The sequence below is a fragment of the Cynocephalus volans genome, chromosome 11 (genome assembly GCF_027409185.1).
Source record: "Cynocephalus volans isolate mCynVol1 chromosome 11, mCynVol1.pri, whole genome shotgun sequence".
In the NCBI taxonomy this organism is placed as follows: domain Eukaryota; kingdom Metazoa; phylum Chordata; class Mammalia; order Dermoptera; family Cynocephalidae; genus Cynocephalus; species Cynocephalus volans.
Window position 1 is genome coordinate 96,696,298 of NC_084470.1, and position 24,827 is coordinate 96,721,124.

General features: G+C 47.4%; 1 protein-coding gene across 1 annotated transcript in view; it reads right to left on the minus strand.

Annotated features, from left to right (window-relative positions):
• The window catches only part of TRH (thyrotropin releasing hormone), a 28,483-nt gene extending 20,556 nt beyond the window's left edge, over window positions 1-7,927 (minus strand). The window contains exon 1 of the mRNA XM_063115327.1: window positions 7,871-7,927. The gene's annotated coding sequence lies outside the window, so the exon portion shown is untranslated. The remainder of the gene's footprint in view (window positions 1-7,870) is intronic.
• Window positions 7,928-24,827: the final 16,900 nt, after the last annotated feature.

Here is a 24,827-nt window from a genome sequence, read left to right on the forward strand (position 1 = left end):
AGTGCCAGGTGAGTTACAGGAGTTATTGTGATCTTTCATCTTCACAACCACCCCACAGCGGGGGTTCTTACCTCTAGCAAGACTGAAGCTTAGGGAGGGAAAGTGACTTTCCCAAGGCCACACAACAGACCTGCGACTTCTGATCTAAAAGCCAAATATGCAAAAAATTTGACTCTCTGTTTGGAATTCATTTCTGTCCTCAGCCTCCTTTCTGCCATGAAATGGAAACTTAATCTTGGGCATTTCAGAATCCACCACTTCAGAATCTCCCCACCCTCACTGCTCACTCTGTGCTGTTTTTCTATTGTTACATAAGGAATGACCCCAAAACTTAGTGGCTTAAAACAATCGCCATCTGTTATTGTCTTGAACAGTTCTTGGATGCACTGGGCTCAGCCAGGTCTTTCTTGCTCAGGGTCTCTTGTGCTGTTGTATTGGGACAATGGCTGAGGCTGGAGGCATCTCAGAGACTTCCTCAGTCACATGTCTGGCAGCTGATGCTGGCTGTTGACTTTAGCTGGGGCTGTGGCCTAGAACACCTACACGTGGCCTGTCCAAGTCACCTGGGCTCCCTCACAGCATGGCATTGGGTTCCAAGAGCAAACGACCCAAGAGAACCAGGCCAAAGTTGTCTCACCTTTTATGACCCAGCCTCAGAAGTCACAGAGCATCCTTGTGCTGTAGTCACATGTCATATTCAAGGGAAGGGAACATAGTAAGTCCCACCTCTTCATGAAAGGAGGGTCAACATCTCATTCCAATATGAGCCCATGTGATGGGAGAGCTGCAGCCATCACCATCTCTCACCTGAGCTGGCCTTGTCCCTACCCGTTCTGCAGTCAGTGGTCTGCATGGACTGGACCTCTAGGTCCTTGCTGAAAGATTCCCTTGCCAGGGACTCTCAGGACACATCTCTGCTTCTTGGAATGTTGGGATCATTTTGCTGCTTCTCACAGCAAACCAGAGCAGCCAGGGACCTCACGAGACCCTCTCAGCACCCCTCTCTTTCTTCCATTATCTCATCAGGCTGAACAGAGGAGGACAGTGAGGGTCCAGGCAGGAAACAGAGGGCCTGGCCTACAGTAAGTGCTCAGTAAGTGTTAGCTGCTGCTCATGTGATTAGTGTAAGTTACTGTGGGAGTGAAGGGAGGGAGAGATCCTTTTGCAGAACTGTGGGAACAGTCAAAGCAGGTGTCACAGTGGAGGTGACATGTGTTGGAGTTTATCACATGGGGAACTGAGAAATGGGACAGTCAAGGGACAGGGGATAGAAAGTGCCAAGGTGTGTGTTGGGGGGAGTGGGGGTGATGGTGCACAGAGCCTGCAGCAGAGGGAGGAGCCCAAGCCTGCAGCTGGGGCTGGCTGGGAAAGGCCACGCGTGCCACACCACCACTGCCACAGGCTGGGCAAGCTCAAAGCAGGGGAAGGAAGTGGTCCATGACTTGAATGAGAAGGGACCTCTGACTAGGTCTACTCTGCACAATTCCAGACCTCCCATGCCCACCCCCAGCCCTCCCAGGGCAGCATCCCCAGCTCTAGGATCCTGGAGAAGTAAAGCAGTCCCAGCCTCCTGCCAGCTCCACAGCCCCCACCCACGGCAGGGGGAGGGGGCCACACAGGGTGTCCTCAGTGTCTTCCTAGGATGGCTGAGTCACGAGAGGCTTTGCCAGGAGGCAGCGGAGTGTGTAATAACACTCACCATCTCATTAGGAGCACTGTGTTTAATTTAGACAACTTTATTGCTTGGGAAAGGAGAAAGCTGCAGCCCTGGGAGCTGGCGAGAAGCATGTCTATTTGTGGTTTCTGCCCGTCACCACCTCCTTCCTCTCCCCCAGCACTGTCTGGACTGAGATTCTGATTCAGTAGGTCTGGGATGGGGCCCAGGTGATTCTGATGCAGGCGGAACATACTCAAGAAGTCCATGCTGCTGAGGAGGTAGGGGAGGCTGAGGTCCTGGAGGACCCGGAATGTCGGTTAAAGCAGTTCCAACAACTCCCATCTGCTTGCTTTGTACTGGCCAGACATGGGGCCAGACTTCATATGAAAGGAGGACTTTCGAACCGGAGCTGACCAGTCCCAGGGCTTCTTCCCAGGACCCCGAGGTGGCAAAAGCTACTCCAGTCTGTGCTAGGCTGGGTGGGGGTTGGGGGGGTGGGGGCAGACATGGGAGTAATGGTCTAGAATAACTACATGACCCAGAACCTGAACAGAGACATAGCGGCTCGCAGTGCTGCCACGGCCCGGGGAGCACGAGGACTAATTCTGCTTCCCAGAGGTGGGAACTTTGGGGCTGGGCCTTGAGGAATGAATAGGAGCTCACCAGGGGAGGAAGGCAGAAGGTGAGGATGGGGTGGACGGAGGTAGTTTGGATTTTCTTCTTTTCCCACAGGGTTTGGTTTACCCCACTCTGGTGGCTTTCCTCATGCCCCCGCCTCACAGAGCCCCATGGTGGCCCAGGTGATCTTGGTGTCTCCAGTTCCCTGGGCTCACCATCCCATGTCACCTCTCCACACATGCTAAGGCCTGCTGCCTTGATTCACCCAGCAGGGTGGGAGTGCCAGGATGACGGCCTTCCTTACTATCACACAGCGAAAGGTTCCAGCTACCACAGGCCCTTTGAAGGGTCTTCTTTTCTTCCTTGGGTTTTACATTTTTTCCCTGTCTCTGGGTCTATTATTCTCACATTTAATTAATGTTCCACTTGATTAATAAGATATAACAGAAGCGGTGGGGGTTGCCTGCAGGCTGGGGGCTGAGATAATTGCACATCTTGGGAAGGAGGGGAGAGCCTTCCAGCTCTAATAGCCTGGGAGGGGGCAGGCATGGACTGGGTTAGGCATGCACTGGGGCTCAGCCACGCTGCATGGGAGAAACCCAGCAGGGTGAAGTCCATCCTAGCTCTGTGCCTTCGCCCTGGCTGTCCCCCCTCATGAGGGCAGCTTTCCCACCTCTTCATAGTCCCACCATCCCCACAACCTCTTGGTTCTCCCACCTCCCAGAACAGCTTGGACAGTGGTTCTCAAAGTTTAACAGGGGTCAGAGAGCGTGTGGGTAAAAATGAGATGTGTACAGAAAATGCAGGAAGCTGGGCTGAAGCCTAGGAATCTGCATTTCTTTGTGGCCTGGCCCAAGTGCTTCTGATACAGGCTGAACTTGAACAAACTTTGGGAAATACTGATTTAGATGATAAAGTCCTTTCTCATCTATAAAAGGAGACTAATTGCAATACCACCCATGGCCCTGTTGTAAAGATTGGGGAGGCAGCTTGGATGGGCCCAGCCACTGTGAGCACTTGATAAACATCAATCGCCATGGTCATGGTCATTGTTGATTCCGCAGGGACCACATCTGCTTGGTCCCCTGCTATCCCCAGTGCTCAGTGCAGTGTTTAGCTCCAAATGGGTTTTGGGGGGCAGCTCCAGGAAGCAGAGTGGGAGGGAGAAAAGCTGAAAATGATTACTTCATCCTCCTTCACTGTTCGAATGTTTTAACCCAAGCTCATACTACTTTTATAATTTTAAAAACTTGTTTAGGTTTGTACTAATTTGTTAAATGACTAAAGTTACCTTCTTGGGGGCTTGGATAAAGTACATGTTTTCCTCATAAGACTTTGTGGTTAAGAGTGAAGTGGTGCAGAATCCATCTCCACGTGGCCATCGAGCTGTGCACCAGCATTCCCCAGAGTGCTTCTTTACGTGCGGGTTCCCGGGCCCCAGCCTCCTGAATCAAAATTTCTGGAGTTGGCAGCAGCCTTGCTAACAAGGACCCCAGTCATTGTGTTGCAGGTGGTCGGTGCCCCACCAGGAAGAAACGTGGGAAGAAACGCCACCTCAGGGCTGGAAGCAGGCATCTGACACCTTGAGGGCAGAGACCATGGCATCCCCTCCCTATTTTATACCTGCCCCAGCCCCCAACTCTAGTCTATGTGCTTAGGAACTGGGGCCCAGAGATGGGCAGTGACATCTTTGAGGAAGTCACACAGTAAGCGAGTGGGAGGCAGCAGAGGAGGTTGGTTACGAGCCTAGGCTTGGAGCTGGGCATGCCCAGACTAAAAAACAGAACAACCGCTTTCTTGATCAGCTGTGCAACCATGGACAAGTGGTTTTACCCCCCACAGCTCAGCTGGTCCATTTATAAAATGGGGATATCCATCCCTATCTCAGAGAGCTGGGGTGAAATAAAGTATGTATGTAGAAGTACTGGACACCCGGCCCGGCTCCTGCAAACTGGCAATAAACAGAAGCTGCTGATGCTATTACTGGCCTTGTACTTATCAACATCATTGTCACTGAGTGCAGGACAGGGCAGGGGCTAAACACTCAGGACCTGGACCCCTGACCCCGCTTATTATCTGAGCAAACTTGACCAAGTCACTTCAGTTCTCTGGGCTTCAGATGCCCCATCTGTAAAATGGTGACGAGGTTGATAACCACAATACCTACTTCACTGGGCTGTTATGAGTTGATACTCCTAAAGCTCTTAGAATGGTGCTCAGCACACAGTTGTAAGCAAATGTTGGCTGCTATTACCAGCGGCCTCAACTAGAAGCCCGGCTGCACCCCGGGGACAAAGCGTGCCTGGATGCTTTGCTCCTCATCCCCAGTCTCTCTGGAAGTCCCGATAAAAGCTGTCTCTGTAATGAATGTACCTCTCAGCCAAGCACGGCTGTGGCCACACAGCTCTGACGAACAAGGCCTTGGCGGCAGCAGCAACATCCACACAATTAAGCAGCCCCAACAGCCCTGGGGAGGTGGATGTCAGCCGCCAGGTATCGATTTCCTAGTGGGACCACAGTCTGAGCCAGACACGGGCCTCTGCTGAGATGGGAGACAGCATGACAGGGCCAGAGCCAGGGGGCAGGGGCTGGGGCTGAAACCTCCCAGGCCAGGGTGTCCTGGGGGCCTGGGCTAAAAATGTCCCTTTCCCTCCAGAATGGCCATAGATGTGCCCATGTTTCATGATAATATCAGTATGACAGAGAAGCAAACATGTAATGAGCATTTAGGGAGCATCATTTAATGTTCAACCATAGATACAATGATGACCCATTTTATAGTCAAGGAAATCAAGTCTTTCAAGAGGCAGACGTACTGACCCAAGGTCACTCAGCTGGGATTCAAGCCCAGGTCTGTCTGACTTCAAAATCTTTCTCTCCACCACCACCATATTGCCTCCCATTTATTACTTGGGACATTCCTTGCTGCCCTCAGTTTCCCCATCCATGAAATAGTAATAGGGGACTGGCTTAGATTGTCTTGAAGGGTTTATCCCACATTTTAGTTTTTAGTAAATTAACTCTTTGGGGGGTTTTTGGAGTCAGTCAGGCAGGCTGAGCAGAGGTCAGTCCTTGAGCTGGGAATGAACGCTGTTACTTCGCAGAGGGCCTCTCATGCCTACCATGGCCCAAATAGTAATTATTAATAGCTAACATTTCCCAAGCACCTACCATGTGTCAGGCACTGTTCTAAGAATATGAGTTATTTTAATCCTCACCTCTCCCTGCGGCAGGCACTCTGCAACTATTTTCCAAATGAGAAAGCTGAGGCATAGAGAGGCTCAGCAACAACTTGCTGCGGGTGCCACCCAAGTCCCCCCACTGGCCAAAGCACCATCCCCAGGTTGCTGCGAGTGTTGGCTGCTAAAGAGCATGGCTGCACCCTTCTTGTGAGAATTGTCCTTGGTCAATGGGATCCACCTCACCCCAAATGTCCTCTCACAGGGAACAGCTCTAGGGCAATGGCTGTCTGAAGTGTGAGTACAAACACCTGGCCCATTGCCACAGGAACATATTACAGGCTGAACTGTGTCTCCCTCCTGCCACTCCCCCCCAAATATGTTAAGGTCCTAACTCCCAGTGTCTCAGAATGTGACCTCATTAGGGTCATTGCAGATGTAATGAATTACATTAAGGTGAGGTCATACTGGAGTAGGTGGGCCCTTAATCCAATATGACTGGACTTCTTATGAGAAGAGAAAAGACATAGAGTGTAAAGAAAGTAAAATTAGTGCAAAATAAAGAACAGCTTAGTCAGGCTCACTCTCCTCACATCTGTTACAAATGGGCAAGGTTCAGCACATTCATTAAAAACAAGTTATAATAAAGTCGTGTAATTGCACATGTGTGCCCATTTACTGATTCAGCATGTTTGTTGTAGTTATGTTATGCACTTGGCTTGTGGCCACTATTATGTACTTGTAATACAAAAGAGACAACTGCTCTGAACTGCTGGCCAGCAGAGCATGGAGAATCAGCAGAGTAGAACCTGAGCGTGTCTTGGAGGAATAAAGAATGTCTGTGGAGCACACATCTGAAGAATAAAGTATGTTTACCTTGCATAAAGCTGCCAGAATCTTCTTTCAATTACCTGACTTACAACCTGTGCAGAAGGGGCAGAAGGATCTGAGATCCTGCCCCACACAGAGACACACAGGGAGCTGGCCACGTGAGGATAGAGGCTGAGATCGGAGCAATGCATCGACAAGCCAGGAATGCCAAGAACTTCCGGCCACCAGCAGACCCTCCATAGGTTTCAGAGGGAGCATAACCCCACCCACACCTTGATCTTGGACTTCTAGCCTTCAGGACTGTGAGACAATCAATTTCTATTGCATAAGCCAATGTGTGGTAGTTTGGTAGTTTGTTCTGGCTGTCCTGGACACCAAATACAGAGCCCTTGGCCAATGACCACTTGACATGTCCCCCTTGCCCCAAGGTGGAGACCACTCCATGATGCTATGCTTCAGAGCTCCCCCTGCCTCTGGAAAGGATTTTCCTTGAAGGACCCTCTCCCCTTGCTGAGCTCTTGCACTCCCTGAGGCTTGGCTCCACTTCCTGGCTCCAGGGGTAGGCACATGTCCCAGGCCTGGCCAATCAGAACACTCCACCCCCCTCGTGCACACAGCCATTGGCTCAAGGATGGACACATGACCTAAGTCCATCCAGTGAGCTGCAACCTCAGAACTACCGCTGGAACTGTTGGGACACGTTTTTCCCCTCCCACCGAGGCTGCGGTGGCCAGGAGTGAAGCTGGGGAAGCTGGTGGCCTCTGAACCACAGAGAGAAAGCAAGGGCTGAGTGACAGAGAGTCGGGGATTCCTACAGGTGTCAAGAGTGCGCATTTTGAGGCTTAGGTCACACCCCACCTCTACCTGCTTTCAACAGCTCCCCATTCTACCCGGAGGAAAAGGCCCACACAGTTCGCCCCATCTCTCTGCCCACAGCTCCTTCTGCTCTGCTCCACTCACCATCCCCTTAGCTGGCTTTAGCTTTCTTCATAGCACCTTTCACTACTGACACTGTTTATTGCCCTGGACAAGACTTCTTGGTCCTAGCTCACTCACTTATCTTCGTCCTGAAAAATAAGCATGCATTGAGCACCTACTGGACACAAGGCCCTACTGGTGGCTAAGGGTATAATCGGAATCACAATACGTGTGTCCTCAGCTTACTTCCAGCATGCTGTGTGCATGTCTGACCTCATGCATTGCTGTAGGTAGCTGAGTTCCTTCCCCTTCATGACTTCCTGTGTCCAGTTGCTTCCCTCCACGGCCTGTCCTCGGTTTCTAACTTTGCCCTTTTCTGGCTGTGGTAAAGGGGCCTCTTCTGTTATCTGTTGCTGAGTTAACAAGTCACTCTGAGACTTCCTGGCTTAAAACAACGATAGTCCGTGGTGTTCTAATACCAAGGTTAAGGGTTTGAATCCCTGTATTGGCCAGCCACCAAAAAAAAAAAAAGTGAAAACAACAACAGTCATTTTAGCATTATCTCCTGGGCAGTGACTGGGTTCAGTGAGGTGGGTCTTGCTCGGGTCTCTCCTGTACTCGCGATCTGAGAGCTTTAGGTATTTCAAAGGTGTCCTTACTCACGTACCTGGTGGTTGTTGCTGGCTGTTGTCTGAGACCTCAGCAGACACTGTCAGCTGGAAAACCTTCATGTGGGGCTCCTCATGTGGCAGGAGCTTCCCCACAGCACGGTGGCTGGTTCCAAGAGCAAAAGTCCCGAGAGAACCAGGTAGAAACTGTATCACTTCATTTGACCTAGACCTGAGTCACATAGAATCCTTTGTGCTGTAGTCACATGTCCACCCTGCTCCAGGAGAGAAAACAGACCTCAGCTCTCAGTGGGAGGGCTGTCGATGTCACATTGCTTGAAGAGCATGTAGGAGATGTAGCTGTGGCCACCTTGGAAAATATAATCTGCCACAAATGCCTTTGGGGGCTAAGCAATAAACAGAAATGTAGAAAGCTATCTGGTATTTTTTAAATACCAACTGTAAAGTGCTATGCACACAGTGGGTTGTGACTTGACTCTAAGATTTAGGGAGAAGGATTGAGGATGGCTGGGAGTTTTTTGAAGGAGAGACAAAAAGCAGAAATGGGGCTGCAGTGTGTGGTGAGGGTGGGAGCCCTTCCTACTACCCCAGAAGAAGCTTTGGAAAGTCATCACCATAGCGGTGGCTAGCACTGGTGGGCAAGGGGCTGGGCCAACAGGATATGAGCAGAAGCAGTGGCTCCTGAGGAAGTGAAAAAGACCAGAGATAGAGCTGATTGCAGGGACCGAAGTGGGGATGAGGGCATCAGAGAGATGCAAGCTGCCGGCGAAATGGCAGAGGCTGGGGCTTGAGAGACCCTGGGCAAGGGCCCCTGTCCAAGCCTCTGGGAGGGATGGTGTGGCCACCATGCCCCTAAAGTGCCTCTTGCAGAGAGCAGGGCTTGGTTTCCTGTCCCCATTCCTCTGTCAGAGCTCTTTCCACATCAACAGCACTGTCTCCCATCTGAGGCCTCGCCGTCTCCTCTTGTCCCCAACAGTCTGTCTCAGAGTGGCCTTCTAACAGGCCAAGCAGATCCTGTCCCTCTGTGCTGAAAACCCTCCTTGGTTGCTCTGAGAATAAAATGCAGACTGCCATGTCCCTGTTGTAATCTTCTGTGTGGCCCTTCCTACCAGCAGGGCTTTTCTCCTCTACTTACTTGTTTAGTGGCTCTTGTTTGTCTCTCTTGCCAAGCTCCAGGACAAGGTTGGCTTGGTCACAGGAATAACACCTGGCACGTAGGAGCCTCTTGAATATTTGCCAGCTGCCCCTCTTACAATCTTTCTGTGTCTGGAAAAGGCGACTCTTTCCTAACAGTGGTTCGGGAAAGAAACTTTTAGGTCATTCTTGATTTCTCTCTTTCTCTCACACCCCACAACCAATCCATCTGCAAATCCTATTGGCTCACCTTTCAGAAGACGTACAGAATCCCACCCTTTTCCCACCTCCGGTGCTGCTGCCCTGGTCCAGCCACCATCACCTGTCACCCGGACCATTGTGACAGCCTCCTCACTGGCCCCCCTGCTAGCCCCCTCTCCTTCCTACACAGCCATCAGATGGTTCTTTTAAAAGACAAGTCAGGTCATATCTCTCTAGTTCTCAGAACTCTCCAATGGCACCTTGTTTGGGGGAGAGTAAAAGTCAATGTCCTCACAGTCACCCACGGGGTCACCTGCCTCTGTCTCCTCTTACTCCTCTGACTTCCCCTCCTGCCACTCTCCCCTTTGTTTAAAGTCATGAGGACTTTGTTGTTCCTTGAAAACACCAAGCTCATTCCTGCCTCAGGGCCTTTGCCCCTGCTGTTTTCTCTCTCTGGAATGTTCTTGCCAGACTTCTGCTTGGCTCACTCCTCACCTCCTGTAGGTTTCTGCTCAATTGCTTCTTCTCCTGACCATCCTATATGGAATATCACACGTACATGTACCCATACACACATGTGCACATATACGCATGCCCCTGCACGTGCATGCATGCACACACACATACGCACACACCTGCACATGCATGTACACACACATGAATGCACATGCACGTGCGTGCACATGCACACACAGGCATATGCACGCACCCACACATGCATGTACACGCACCAACTGCTTTTCCCTTACTTTGCTTTATTTGGCTTCACCACATTTAATCATCACCTAACACATTATACATCTAGTTGTCTCTTTGTTTCTATTCATCTTTCCCACCAGAGTGTGAGCTCCAGGAAGACAAGTATCCCTTTGTTAATTCCTGTGCCCTCAGCTTCTGGCACAGTTCCTGGCAAATAGTAGATGCCACCAACCACTTTTTAAGGACAAATTCATGCTGCAGCTACCGAGGCAAGACACGTTGGAGGTCTGGGCCAGGATGGACACTTTAAAAACACACACACAAACACATTCACATTTAAAAAACTAAACACGTAGAGAGACAGCAAAAATAAACCTCCCACCCCAATTCTCTCTGCTCAATTCTTTCTGGTCCACTGTGCCTCATGTGAAATCCTTGTACTAGGATCCCTCTTCTTTTCGTCTGCCCGGTACCCATTGTTCCATCTTCTGAGACCACTTTGCTTTTTCTTTGGAGACCACCCACTCCTCCAATATCAGTCCAGGGGGTTTGGATAGACAGATCCACTGCTCATACCAGAGGTGTCCTGTGACTCAGACCGTATCAGTGAGAGTTGGAGCAACTAGTTCTGGACGGGCATATGACAGTCTTGCCAATCAGAGTGATCCCTGGGATTTCTGCTGGAAGGATTGTGAATGAGATTCTCTCATGCCTGGTTGTTGCTAGGCTGCTTTAGGGTGTCTGTCTGGAGCTATGGATAGCCATCTTGCCACCAGGAGAAGGAAGCTTGCCTGAGAATGGAACCACCACAGAGAGAGGCAGAGCCGAGAGACAGGGAGAGGCAGATGCACGATGATACCATTTGAGTCTTTGGACGCAGCCATGCCTGAAGGCTTCCCCTGGACTTTGTAGTTACACAAGAGAATAATTTTTTTTCCTTAAGTCAATTTGAGGTGGGTTTCTGTCACTTTTATCCATGAATCATGACTGAAACAATGGCTTGAGATGTTTCAGAATTTCAGACAATGTCACTCTGCCTGAAGCCGAGCTGCCTCTCCTGCACGAGCCCATCCCCCACCCACCCCCCAGCATGCCTTTGCTGGCTGCGCCTCCTCCCAGGACTCTTCCTCCTTCACTCTTCTAATCCTGCTCATCTTGAAGGCCTGTCCTTTTCTGGTAGACTTCCGTGATCACACCAAGGACCTCTCCTTTCTCTGGCCCCCCAGTTGTTGGACACTGGGTCAGGCATAGTCCCCAGCTCCTCCCTCCGCCACTCTTTTCAGCTTCCTGCCTCTCCTCAGGGGCAGGCACCCTTGGACATCCCTGGCCCCCAAGGTCCTAGCAGAGGGACCCTCCCGGGGTCAGGCATAGTCCCCAGCTCCTCCCTCCTCCACTCTTTTCAGCTTCCTGCCTCTCCTCAGCTGCAGGCACCCTTGGACATCCCTGGCCCCCAAGGTCCTAGCAGAGGGACCCTCCCGGGCCTGGAAGACTCTGGTCAACATTGCAGCTCTGCTTCCCTCTGGTGGTAAAAATCAGAATTGTACTAAATTGTGTGGCCCTTCCTGAAATCTGGCTCCTCCAGGGACGAATGCCCAGTCCCCAGCTAGGATTGCCACACCAGGCAACCTGTATTTCTATTTGCTAAACCTGGCAACCCTACCTCCATCTCCTGGAATCCTTTTCATAGAAGCTTAGATTTTGAAGACAGGTCTTTGGAGATCTCTAAAGGGGCTGCCAGAGCTTTGCCCAGGCAATTACAGCCATGAGGGAGTAAGGGCCCATTTCTCAAAAGAGGCCAGAAATCTGGGTTTTAGAAGACATTTTGCTTGATTTTTATAGGTTGCCAACTAATTCAAAGTTCATATATCACTATGCAGGTTAAACAAAACATGTCTGGGGGCCAGATTTGAGAAGAAAACAACAGCCAGGGCTGGCCGGTTAGCTCAGTTGGTTAGAGAGTGGTGTTACAACACCGAGGTCAAAGGTTTGGATCCCCTTACTGGCCAGCACCAAAAAAAATAATAATAAAATAAAATAAAGGAAAACACCAGCATTTTTTTTTTAAATCTCTGGGACTTCATCTCTCATTTTATAGACAAAGAAACTGAGGCCCAGAGAGCAGAATGGGGATGCCCAGTCACAAGGCCGATAAGTAGTGTTCCAGGACCAGGCGCCAGGTCTCTCCTAGCTTCTGTTGCTTTGCTGACAATCTTTGACATTCTTTGGATCAGATTCTCCCTCACAGCCCTCAGAAGGAACTAGCACCTTGATTTTGGACTTCCAGTCTCCAGATGGAAGGAAGAATAAATTCCTGTTGTTTAAGCCGCTCGTGGTACTTTGTTACAGCAGCCCCGTTTGCATAATAACCTGGGAGGGTAGACTGAAGTTTGGGACTATTGGACTCCTCAAAGTTGCACACCAGAACGTGGCACTGTGGGGAAAGTCGGCCCCAACTTATCGCCCACCCTTTTCTCTCCCCAGTCTCTGCCTGCATCCTATACTGCTAAGGCCCTTGCGTGCTCACATATGAACATCCCAACCTGCAGCTCCACCCCCTCTGGACACCCCTTGGATCTAGGGCTACACACACCAGAGACGCAGTCACCCTTAGGAGCAGGGCCCAAGGAAAATTCTCAGGTCCTGAGTACCCGTGGCCTAGTCTAGAAGAGGAAGGGATGTGTGCTCCAGGAGAGCACATCCCCTTGGTGCTGCAAACTCCTTGCTCCATAAGGAGAGAAGTAGCTGGAGAGGGACCAGAGGGGAGCCCCTTAAAGCACTAGGTCTAAGAGCAAGATGACAGGAAGCCATCGGGTCACAGTGGCTGCAGGGAGACTGAGGAGGGAGCCATGAGCAGGAACCCCAACCATGACCGTGCCTTGACTGTCAGGATAAGCCACGTAAAATGATAAGACTGGCAATGCCAAGCATTGGCAAGCACGTGGAGCAACTGAGACTTGTGTCCGCTGCTATAGGAGTGCAAAATGCAAGCTACAGCCACTTCTCCTCGTTGTCACTTTACATGAAAGGCAAATTTGTAGGGCCCAGCAGTTGTGCTTCTGAGTGGACCCAGGTCCACCAAAGGCTGCTGCAGGAAAGTTCACAGAGACGTCTTCATAATCACCAAAAGCTGGGAACAGCCAAGTATCCATCAACAGGTAACTGAAGAAACATGTGATCACTTCACACGAGGTAGGGCCAACAACTGATGCATGAAACAACACGGTGAATCCCAAATCATTACACTGAGCAAAAGGAGCCAGAATTGAAAGTCTACATGTGACGTGAAATTCAAGGAGGAGCTTAAATTATTTACAGTGATAAAGATTGATATTGGGGGAGTGAGGGAGACAATAATGACTGAGAAGGGGCGTGAGAGCTTCTGGGACACTGCAAATGTTCCACATCCTGACAGGGGACAGAAACATGCATAAAACTCCACCAGGCTGTTCACTGCAGATTTCTGAACTTTGACTTCTGTCTATTTATAATATGTACATATATTATATACACACATGTATTTTATATATACATGTACCCCAATTAAAATGTTTAAAAGTAAATTTAAAAAATTAGTGTACGGGCCGGCCCGTGGCTCACTCAGAAGAGTGTGGTGATGATAACACCAAGGCCATGGGTTCGGATCCTATATAGGGATGGCTGGTTGGCTCACTTAGGAGAGTGTGGTGCTGACGACATCAAGTCAAGAGTTAAGATCCCCTTACCAGTCATCTTTTAAAAAAAATTAAATAAGCATATGGACTTTATCCTGAGAGCAGAGAGAGTACGTCATGTGATTTATGCTTTTCTCAGATCCTTGTGCCCTGGGGCAGGGCTGAGTCCCTCCAGACCCTGAGCACTGACGAGATGTGGTGATCTCCAGTGTATCATAAGGTAAAGTCATTAAGTCGGTGAGCAGAGCAAGTGAGGGGCGAGACAGGAGAGAGGGGAGGAGGGGCAGGGGCCCAGTGAGATGACGCGGGCCCAGACTAGGGCAGGAGCCATGGCACGGGGCAAGCAGAGGGGCCAGACTGGGAGGGATTGATTTAGGAGACAAGATGTGGAGTGAGGGAGAGAAGAGGGCTTGGCGGGGGGTGCCCATCACTGAGATGAGCAGCTCAGAGGTTCTGGTTGAGGGGAAGGGAGGACGAATTCAGGGTGGAACCTGTTGATTCTGAAAGTCAGGGAGGCCATGCAGGTGGAGGCAGCCAGGAGGCAGCTGGGTCGATGGGTCTGAAGCCTAGAAGAAGAATCAGGGATGGGGAAGAGGGTGATCTGCGCACTGTGCACTCACCAGGTGTCACAAACAGGCAGGCAGGCCACCCATGAGCCAAACTTAGCACACAAATATCATTTCTTTTGCACAATGTTTTTAAAAATTTGGAGAATTTACCTAGAAATATAGATTTCTGGATTCTCTTAAATAATCAATTGGGCAATAATGAGATGCTTTCCCATGTGACAACAACCAACTAGACGTGATTAGCCAGGACCGGAGCTCTCCAGTAATCCCCAATCCCCGCCACTCTCTGTGGCCTCACAGCCCGCCCACTTCAAACTGCGGGTTCTCATTTGTGCCTTCGTTCCTCTGACAGATCATCACCAAGTGCCAACTACGTGCCAGTGGGCTGAACAGGCAGGGACAATGATCTCTGCCTTTAGAAAGCTTAAATTACATAGGAGGAGATGAGACAATAAGCAAATAGATCGGTAAAATATGCCATGTAGCAGATGGCGGCAGGAAAAATATAAAGCAGGAAAGGGGAATAGGGGTTGTCAGGGTGCAAGTGGTTTAAATAAGGTGGCCAGGGAAGGGACGAGGGGACATCGATCCAAGCCAGAGGGAGCAGCCGCGCACAACCCTGGGTGGGAGCAGCGCACAAGTCAGAGGACGGGAGGAGGCCACGCCCAGAGGGGAACAGGGTGGGGAGGGAGTGGGAGGGACCACGGCACAGATCACCCACGGGAGGGAACTTGAGGGCCACTGTGGGACTTTGGCTATTACTCTGAGGAGGCAAGAGACATGGGAAGGTTATGAGCAGAGGCCCGAGGTGACGTGACTCAGGGTTTCTCAGGATCCCTCTGGCCACCAGGCGAAGGCAGGCTCTGGGGTCGGGGGTGAAGGGAGAGTGGAGGCGGGGAGGCAGGCAGGAGTCTGTTTCTTCCCTTGCCCTTTCTAAAACTGTCGTAAAATGTACATAGTATAAAATTTACAGTTTTAACCCTTTTTAAGTGTATAGTTCAATGGCATTAAGTACATCCACAATTGTGTGGTCATCACCACTATTTCCATAACTTTGCATCATCCCAGTGAAAATTCTGTACCCATTAAGCAATAACTCTCCATTTTCCCCTTTCCCCGACCCCCAGCCCCTGGTAACTTCCAGTCTGCTTTCTCTCTCTATGAATTTGCCTATTCTAGATATTTGATATAAGTGGAATCATAAATATTTGTCCTTCTGAGTCTGGCTTATTTCACTCAGCATAATGTCCTCAAGGTTTGCCCTCCTGGTAGCAGGTGTCAGTACTTCCTTCCTTTTATGGCTGAGTAATATTCCATCGCACGTGTATGTCACCGTTTGTTTATCCACTCATCTGCTGACAGCTGTTTGGGTTGTTTCTGTCTTTTCATGATTGTGAATAATGCTGCCATGAACATCAGTGTACACGTATCTGTTTGATTCTCTGCTTTCAGTTCTTTTGTGCATATACCCAGAAGTGGGATTGTTGGGTCAGATGGTAATTCTATGTTTTACTTTTTCTGGAGCCACCATACTGTTTCCATAGCAGCCGTACCGTTTCACATTCCCACCAGCAAGGCACGAGGCTCCAATTTCTCCACACCATCGTCAACGCTTGTCATTTATCTCTTTCTTTCTCTTTTTCTTTTTTTGGGGGCGGGGGTAGTAGTCATGCTAGTGGGTATGAAGTTGGATTTTACTGTGGTTTTGATTTGTATTTCCCTAATGACTGATGATGTTAAGCATCTTTTCATGTGCTTATTGGCCATTTGTAAATCTTCTTTGAAGAAACGTCTCAGGAGGAATCTTTTCCAGTTGAGAGATGATATTAGTAGAGGGAGGTAGCGTGAAGTGGTCGGATCCTAGATGTCTTTTAAAGACGGGGCAGACAGGGTTTGCTGATGGACTGCATGAGGGGCGGTGAGAGCAAGGGAGAAGTCAGAGACGACACCAGTCATCTGAGAAATTACTGCGATGGGCAAGACTTCAGGCTAAGCAGGCTTCGAGGGAGGAAGAGGAGTTTGGTTGGATTGTGTGACCCCCAGAACCTGAGGGCTGAAGCCCTGGGAGGAATTTAATGCTTGAAGAGAGTGGGCAGAGGGAGGAGAGAGCTTTCCCATCTTTTACCACCCACTTGCTTATCAGGACCCTCTGTGGTCACTGCTTCACTCTATCTATTCCTGCTCGGCCGTCACCCTTGGCCCAGCCAGGCTCCCCAGTCCCATTTCTAATTTGAGACCCGATGGGTGGGGAATGTTCCCAAGGCTGCAGATCTATCTGTGGCCAGGAGGTGCCACTGTAAGGCCAGAAATATCCAGAATCCTGTGGCTGAGTGGACTGTGGATCCAGGACCAGAAATTGGAGTTGAACTGTAGAAAAGTACATGCATCAGCAGATTGAGAACTCAAGGCAGTAAATGCCACGCTGAAGCTTTGCAAAGGGGAGGCCCTGTGGGCAGCTGATTCCAGGAGGGACATAAACAAGTTCATTCAGGGCCGGCCCATGGCTCACTCGGGAGAGTGTGGTGCTGATAACACCAAGGCCATGGGTTCGAACTCTATATAGGGATGGCCGGTTAGCTCCCTGGCTGACCGTGGTGCTGACAACATCAAGTCAAGGGTTAAGATCCCCTTACCGGTCGACTTTTAAAACAAAAACAGGTTCATTCACTGCCAGTTAATCATTACTAACAGTTATTCATTGAGCACCTACTATGTGCCACGTGCAGTGTTAGATGCTGTGGATTCAGCGGTGGCCAGGACAGACTCAGTGTCTGCCTCAGAGAAGTCTGGAGGCTGAAACATTGAAAAATAAAAGAATAATATAATTACAGATTGTGTTTTAGAGGAAATAAATGGCATTATGTGATGGAGAATAACGAAGGCAGGGACTGCAGAAGGAGGTGGGATTTGGGCTGAGGCCTGAAGGATGAGAATGGGGCTGCCACCCCTCCAGACAGCCCAGCTGCCCTTTCCAAATAAGTAAACTGAGACCCAGAGGGGAACCTCTCAATTTCCATGGTGGCACAGCCAGTCACACCCAGAGTCACTGTTCAAAGTCAGGTCTGTCTGAACTCGAAAGGGGCTTCCTACTGGCTATCGGGAAGATCTGGTGAGGTGACAGGGGCAAAGCTCTCAGCATAAAACATGGGAGCTACTGCACTATTGGCATATTGTTCAAATAGGACCTGCCCTGCTGGCGTTACAGTGACCACAAACGTGCGAAGGCGAGCTGTCAACTCCAGGTGAGGTGAAGGGGGGCCACAGCCAGGAGCCCATGCCTGGGAGCCCTGCCTGTCCCCAGAGCGTGCAGGACAGCAGCGGGGCCCTGGGCAGGAAACCTTCCTGCCCAGGGCGGATGCCCTCACTTCCCAGGGAGAAGCAGGCTTTCTCTCCACGCTGTGACCCACCCCTCCCTGGCCTCACCACACACCCTCTTTCACAGGCACAGACACTCACACGTGTGCACACTCATTCACCGAACGTTTCCGTTCACATGTTCTCATACTCACTCAGGCTCCTGCACTCACACACGTGCACATGTGCACACTCCTTACACACCCAGACATTTATATCCCATACTCATACACTCACACCCTCAAGCACTCACATATAGTTACACAAACACTCAAACGTCACATGCTCACTCACACCTACACTCACACACTCATACGCTTAACCCACACTCAATGTTACATGCACATGCTCCTACACTCAAACACACGTTCTTAAATCCGCTCACACACACCCCCCAAGCACTTACGCATGTCCCCATTCTTGGGTACTCACATTCATTCACACACACAATTGCCTGCACAGATTCAAACATTATTTACATATGCTGATGTACTTGTGTGTACCAACCCACACACATGTCGTTCACACATGCTCACACGCTTACACATACAACTCAGCATTCACACACATTACATCACACGCAGCCACACGTGCTCATTCATATGCACACTCACACATTCACACTTAAATTCAACTTACTTGTGATGACACACTTAGGCTCAAGTACTCGAACATTTACAGACTCACACAGGCATACATTCACTCGCATCATGGAGATATGCCCAATCATCTAACCAATCAGTAGCACCCAGGAGGCATTTCCTCATGCTTGTTTCTGTACCACCTGTGTCATGGGGTTAGTGTGCTGATCAAATGATAAGAAACTGCCCAAGAAAGCGTCCTCCACTTTGCCAGGCTCCTTACCCTCTGCATGTCCACCAAAACAGTGCTCCTCAGGGAGCAGCCCCTCACTGCCCACCTTGGGGTCCCTGAGAAAGATCCTGGGCTGAGAGTTGATACAGCAGGGGCCAGACCCACTGGGCGTGGCCATAATGGTCATGGATCCCAGCCAAGGGCCAGGTATGTGGTCCGATAGGTAACAGGAGATAGGAGGAGAGAAAATCACAGCCAGAATATCATAGGGAATCCTGGCACCACACTCTATGAAATCATTGTTTATTGAGCCCGCCCTCCCCTACGTGTTACAACTTTGTACAAATAAATGAATATTTTTAGAGGGCTTATTTTGGGGGGCAGAGCCCACAGGTCTGATAGCCCACAGACCATTGAAGTCTACAGACCCATTTCTTTGAGCTACATGTTTTAAAAATATGAATTTCAATGTCTTTGCGTGAAGGGAGAGCACTTCTAGAATGTGGAGTAAGGACCTCTGAAAATCCAGTTCTCCATAAAAGCAATGAGAACGCTAGCAAATTTTTCAGTATTCTGGGAATTAACAAAAGGCTGTCAACAATCCAAGGAACATTTATTTACCAAGAAGGAGGAGGAGGAGGAGGAAAGAAGGAAGAACTGAATCTCAGTAAGAACAGTGAGCTTTGTGGCACTTTAACTTACACTATTCTCATCCCCATATCCCAGCTCTGTACTATCTTTGAAAACCAACAGCCTTGCAATCATGGTAGCCATAAAAACAGCAACTTAGCAGCCACTGGAAGGAGAAGAAGGGCTTGGAGCTCTCTAAAAAGCAACATCCCCAGAGAGTTGTCTCTATTTGACCTGACTCAGAGTTCAGTCAGTGTGAACAGCCTTTTTCCAGGGGTTATTTGTCAAAACCAATCAGCAGCATTGATTAACTTTGCAGCTCCTTGAGGCGGTCATGACAGATGGGGCAAACAAGAAGCTGACCAAAAATTTTAGAAGAAAAGTTGGGGAATGAGACGTCCATTGGGGGCTTTCAAAAGCTCCAACATATTTGGTGCAGGCAGGGCGGCATGCACATGTACAGGGCTGTGTACATGCCCAGGAAATACCTGAGAAGGCCCTCATCTCTCACCTCTGGCTGACCTTGAGGCACGTCACAAGCAGGAAGTGAAGGCTAAGGTATGATAAGCTGCCTGCTGGAATGTTAAAAATGTGCCCCCAAACACACAAAGCCCTTCATCAAAAGCTGGAAGACTTACTGGGCCAAGGAATTTAAAGAAATCTCTGTCCAGTCATTAGATGACCACTAAGCAGAGACTTTAGCAGCAACACATGATGAAGATTGCAGCCTTTACAGAATTAGTTCAGGAAAGTCACTAAATGGCAGCAGCAGCAGCACCAACAAGCCCTGGGAATGGAGGGGGATACCTGACTTCCAGAATTGCCACACTACATTATTTAAAATGTTGAATTTTCTATAAACCACAAGACGCACAAAGAAACAGGAAAGTGTGACCAATACACTGGAAGAAAAAAAGTAGACAATAGAAACTGTCCCTGAGGAGGGCCAGACCTTGGACTCATTAGGCAAAAATTTTAAATCAGCTATTTTAATTATTCTTAAAGAAATAAAGGAAACCATGTCAAAAGAAGTGAAAGAAAATATGAGAACTATGTCTCACCAAACAGAGAATATCAATAAAGAGACAGAAATTACTTTTCTAAAAAAAGAACCAAATAGAAATTTTGAAATTGAAAAGTACAAGCACTGAAATAAAAAATTCACTATAGGGACTCAACAGGAGATTTAAGCTGAAAGAAAAAAGAATTAGCTAATGTGGAGATAGGTGTGATTATCTAGTCTGAGGAACAGAAAGAAAAAATGAATTTAAAAAATGAGCAGATCTTCAGAGACGTCTGGGACACAATCAAGCACACCAAAATACACATAATGGGAATACTAGAAGAAGAGAAGAGGATAGAGAGAAAGGAGCAGAAAGAATATTTGAAGACATAATGGCCCCAAACTTCCCAAATTTGATGAAAAACAATAACTTGCACAACCAAGAAACTCAACAAACTCCAAAGAAGATAAATTCAAAGACATCCCCACCTAGATGCGGGGGCTCAGGGGTGGTGGGCCCTGAACCTCCCAGTAGCCCCTTTTATCCCCCCACCACAGGATGAGCAAGAGAGGGAACTGGTAAGATAACTTCCTGCCACCCTAGTGGCTAGGAGAGCCCAGGAGGAAGGTGAGTATGCCACCCACCCACCAATTCTGCCCCACAGAGAGACACTCAGACGTGGCAGGGGTTCCATCAAGCAGTTCTGTTTATTTTCACACAAGCACCTGCTTTTATAAGCATATGGCAAGGGGATTTCCTAACTTTAACCTATCATCTTAAAGGTCATGTGAACATGCATCTTGCTCTAATGCTTTGCTATTGCAATCATGCGGTGAGCACGAGCACGGAAATATCATTTATCCAATAATTTTAAACTATGTCTTTCCTTGGCCACTCCTTGGCGGCTTCCGTCAGGCACCATCTTTATCTCTCTTGTCCAGGTGAATGTTTTCAACAGATTACATACGCATATGTGGGTGGGGTCATGGCTAGTTCTCTGCCCCAGGAGGAGGTGTGTGGCCTCAATGCCCCAACACCTAGACACATCATAAACTGTTGAAAGAAAAAGACAAAGGAAAAATCTTGAAAGCAGCAAGAGAGAAGAGACTCATCACATACAAGGGATCCTCAATAAGTACAACAGCTGATTTCTCATCAGAAGTCATGGAGACCAGAAGGCAATGGGATGACATGTTCAAAGTGCTAAAAGAAAAACACTGTCAAACAAGAATTCTACACCTAGCAAAACTATCCTTCAGAAATGAAGTACATCAGATACTTTTATTTTAATGTTTTCTTGCAGCATTATTAACAATAGCCAAAAGGTGGAAACAATCCAAATGTCCATCAACAGAAAAATGAATAAACAAAATGTTGCATGTACATATAATTGGAATATTATTCAGCCATAAAAAGGAATGAGGTTCTAGTACGTGTGACAATGTAGATGAACCCTGACATCATTATGCTAAGTGAAATAAGCCAGACAGCAAAGTACAAATCATATAACTATTATTCTACCTATATGAGATACTAGAATATACAAATTCATAGAGAAATTAGAATAGAGGTTACCGGGTGCTAGAGGAGGGGTGTAGTGGATTGAATTATGTCCCCCCAAAACTCATAGAAGCTTGAATTGTATTCCCCATGTTTTATATATTAGAAACTTAGCCCCCACTGTGACTGTTAAGAGGGTGGGAAATCCTATTATGGTGATTGACAGGTGGAGCCCTGAAGAGATGATTGGATTGTAGAACCCTACAGTAATGAATGGATTAAAAATGGTGGTCAGGGGTGTGGTTCTGCGGGCTTTAAAAGAAGAGGAGGGTCAGTCTTGCTCTCTGCTCTCTCTGCTTCCACCATCTTGCAATGTGAGACCACTGGGTCACTGTCACCACCACCAGATGGCCTTTGGACTTCCCAGCCTCAGAAATTGTAAGCAATAAATTTCATTTCCTTTACTAATTACCCAGTTCCAAATATTTTGTTATAAGCAATGGAAATGGACAAATACAAGGGGTAACGGAGAGTTGTTGATTATTGTTTACAGAGTTTCTGTTTGGAATGATGAAAAAGTTTTGGAAATAGATAATGGTGATTGCACAACACTGTGAATAAAATTAATGCCACTGAATTGTACACTTGAAAATTGTTAAAATGGCAAATTTTAGACTACATATATTTTGCCACAACAAAAATTTTCATTCCTGTACTGGCCAGACTCTCTCCCCGACAAAAAATAAAACTTTTTTTTTTTTTTTTTTTTTTTTTAAATTTTATTTTGTCGATATACATTGTAGCTGATTAATGCTCCCAATCACCAAAACCTCCCTCCCTTCTCCCTCCCCCCCCTCCCCCCAACAATGTCCTTTCTGTTTGTTTGTTGTATCAACTTCAAATAATTGTGGTTGTTATATCTTCTTCCTCCCCGCCCCCCGGTTTGTGTGTGTATGTGTGTATGTGTGTGTGTGAATTTATATATTAATTTTTAGCTCCCTCCAATAAGTGAGAACATGTGGTATTTCTCTTTCTGTGCCTGACTTGTTTCACTTAATATAATTCTCTCAAGGTCCATCCATGTTGTTGCAAATGGCAGTATTTCATTCGTTTTTATAGCTGAGTAGTATTCCATTGTGTAGATGTACCACATTTTCCGTATCCACTCATCTGATGATGGGCATTTGGGCTGGTTCCAACTCTTGGCTATTGTAAAGAGTGCTGCGATGAACATTGGGGAACAGGTATACCTTCGACTTGATGATTTCCATTCCTCTGGGTATATTCCCAACAGTGGGATGGCTGGGTCGTATGGTAGATCTATTTGCAATTGTTTAAGGAACCTCCATACCATTTTCCATAGAGGCTGCACCATTTTGCAGTCCCACCAACAATGTATGAGAGTTCCTTTTCCTCCGCAGCCTCGCCAGCATTTATCGTTCATAGTCTTTTGGATTTTAGCCATCCTAACTGGGGTTAGATGGTATCTCAATGTGGTTTTGATTTGCATTTCCCGGATGCTGAGTGATGTTGAGCATTTTTTCATATGTCTGTTGGCCATTTGGATATCTTCCTTAGAGAAATGCCTACTTAGCTCTTTTGCCCATTTTTTAATTGGGTTGCTTGTTTTCTTCTTGTAAAGTTGTTTGAGTTCCTTATATATTCTGGATATTAATCCTTTGTCAGATGTATATTTTGCAAATATTTTCTCCCACTCTGTTGGTTGTCTTTTAACTCTTTTAATTGTTTCTTTTGCTGTGCAGAAGCTTTTTAGTTTGATATAATCCCATTTGTTTATTTTTCCTTTGGTTGCCCGTGCTTTTGGGGTCGTATTCATGAAGTCTGTGCCCAGTCCTATTTCCTGAAGTGTTTCCCCTATGTTTTCTTTAAGAAGTTTTATTGTCTCAGGGTGTATATTTAAATCCTTAATCCATTTTGAGTTGATTTTAGTATATGGTGAGAGGTATGGATCTAGTTTCATTCTCCTGCATATCGATATCCAGTTATCCCAGCACCACTTGCTGAAGAGGCAGCCCCTTCCCCAGTGAATAGGCTTGGTGCCTTTGTCAAAGATCAGATGGCAGTAAGTGTGTGGGTTGATTTCTGGATTCTCTATTCTATTCCATTGGTCAGTGTGTCTGTTTTTATGCCAGTACCATACTGTTTTGGTTATTATAGCTTTGTAGTATAGCTTAAAGTCAGGTAGTGTTATGCCTCCAGCTTTATTTTTTTTGCTGAGCATTGCTTTGGCTATTCGTGGTCTTTTATTGTTCCATATAAATGTCTGAATAGTTTTTTCCATTTCTGAGAAAAATGTCTTTGGAATTTTGATGGGGATTGCATTGAATTTGTATATCACTTTGGGTAGTATGGACATTTTCACTATGTTGATTCTTCCAATCCAAGAGCATGGAATATCTTTCCATCTTCTTGTATCCTCTCTAATTTCTCTCAGCAGTGGTTTGTAGTTCTCATTATAGAGATTTTTCACCTCCTTGGTTAACTCAATTCCTAAGTATTTTATTTTTTTGGTGGCTATTGTAAATGGGCAGGCTTTCTTGATTTCTCCTTCTGCATGTTCACTATTGGAGAAAATAAATGCTACTGATTTTTGTGTGTTGATTTTGTATCCTGCTACTGTGCTGAAATCATTTATCAATTCCAACAGTTTTTTTGTAGAGGTTTTAGGCTGTTCGATATATAGGATCATGTCATCTGCAAACAGGGACAGTTTGACTTCATCTTTTCCAATCTGGATGCCCTTTATTTCCTTCTCTTCTCTGATTGCTCTGGCTAGTACTTCCAACACTATGTTGAATAGGAGTGGTGAGAGTGGGCATCCTTGTCTAGTGCCTGTTCTTAAAGGAAAAGCTTTCAGCTTTTCCCCATTCAGGATGATATTGGCAGTGGGTTTGTCATATATGGCTTTAATTATGTTGAGATACTTTCCCTCTATACCTAACTTATAGAGGGTCTTTGTCATGAATGAGTGCTGAACTTTATCAAATGCTTTTTCAGCATCTATAGAGATGATCATATGGTCCTTGTGTTTGAGTTTATTAATATGGTGTATCACATTTATTGATTTGCGTATGTTGAACCAACCTTGCATCCCTGGGATGAATCCCACTTGATCGTGATGAATAATTTTTCGTATGTGTTGCTGTATTCTGTTTGCTAGTATTTTAGTGAGGATTTTTGCATCTATATTCATCAAGGATATCGGCCTGTAGTTTTCTTTTTTGGTTATATCTTTACCTGGTTTTGGTATCAGGATGATGTTTGCTTCATAGAATGAGTTTGGGAGATTTGCGTCCGTTTCAATCTTTTGGAATAGTTTGTAAAGAATCGGTGTCATTTCCTCTTTGAATGTTTGGTAAAATTCTGCTGTGAATCCATCTGGTCCTGGGCTTTTCTTTG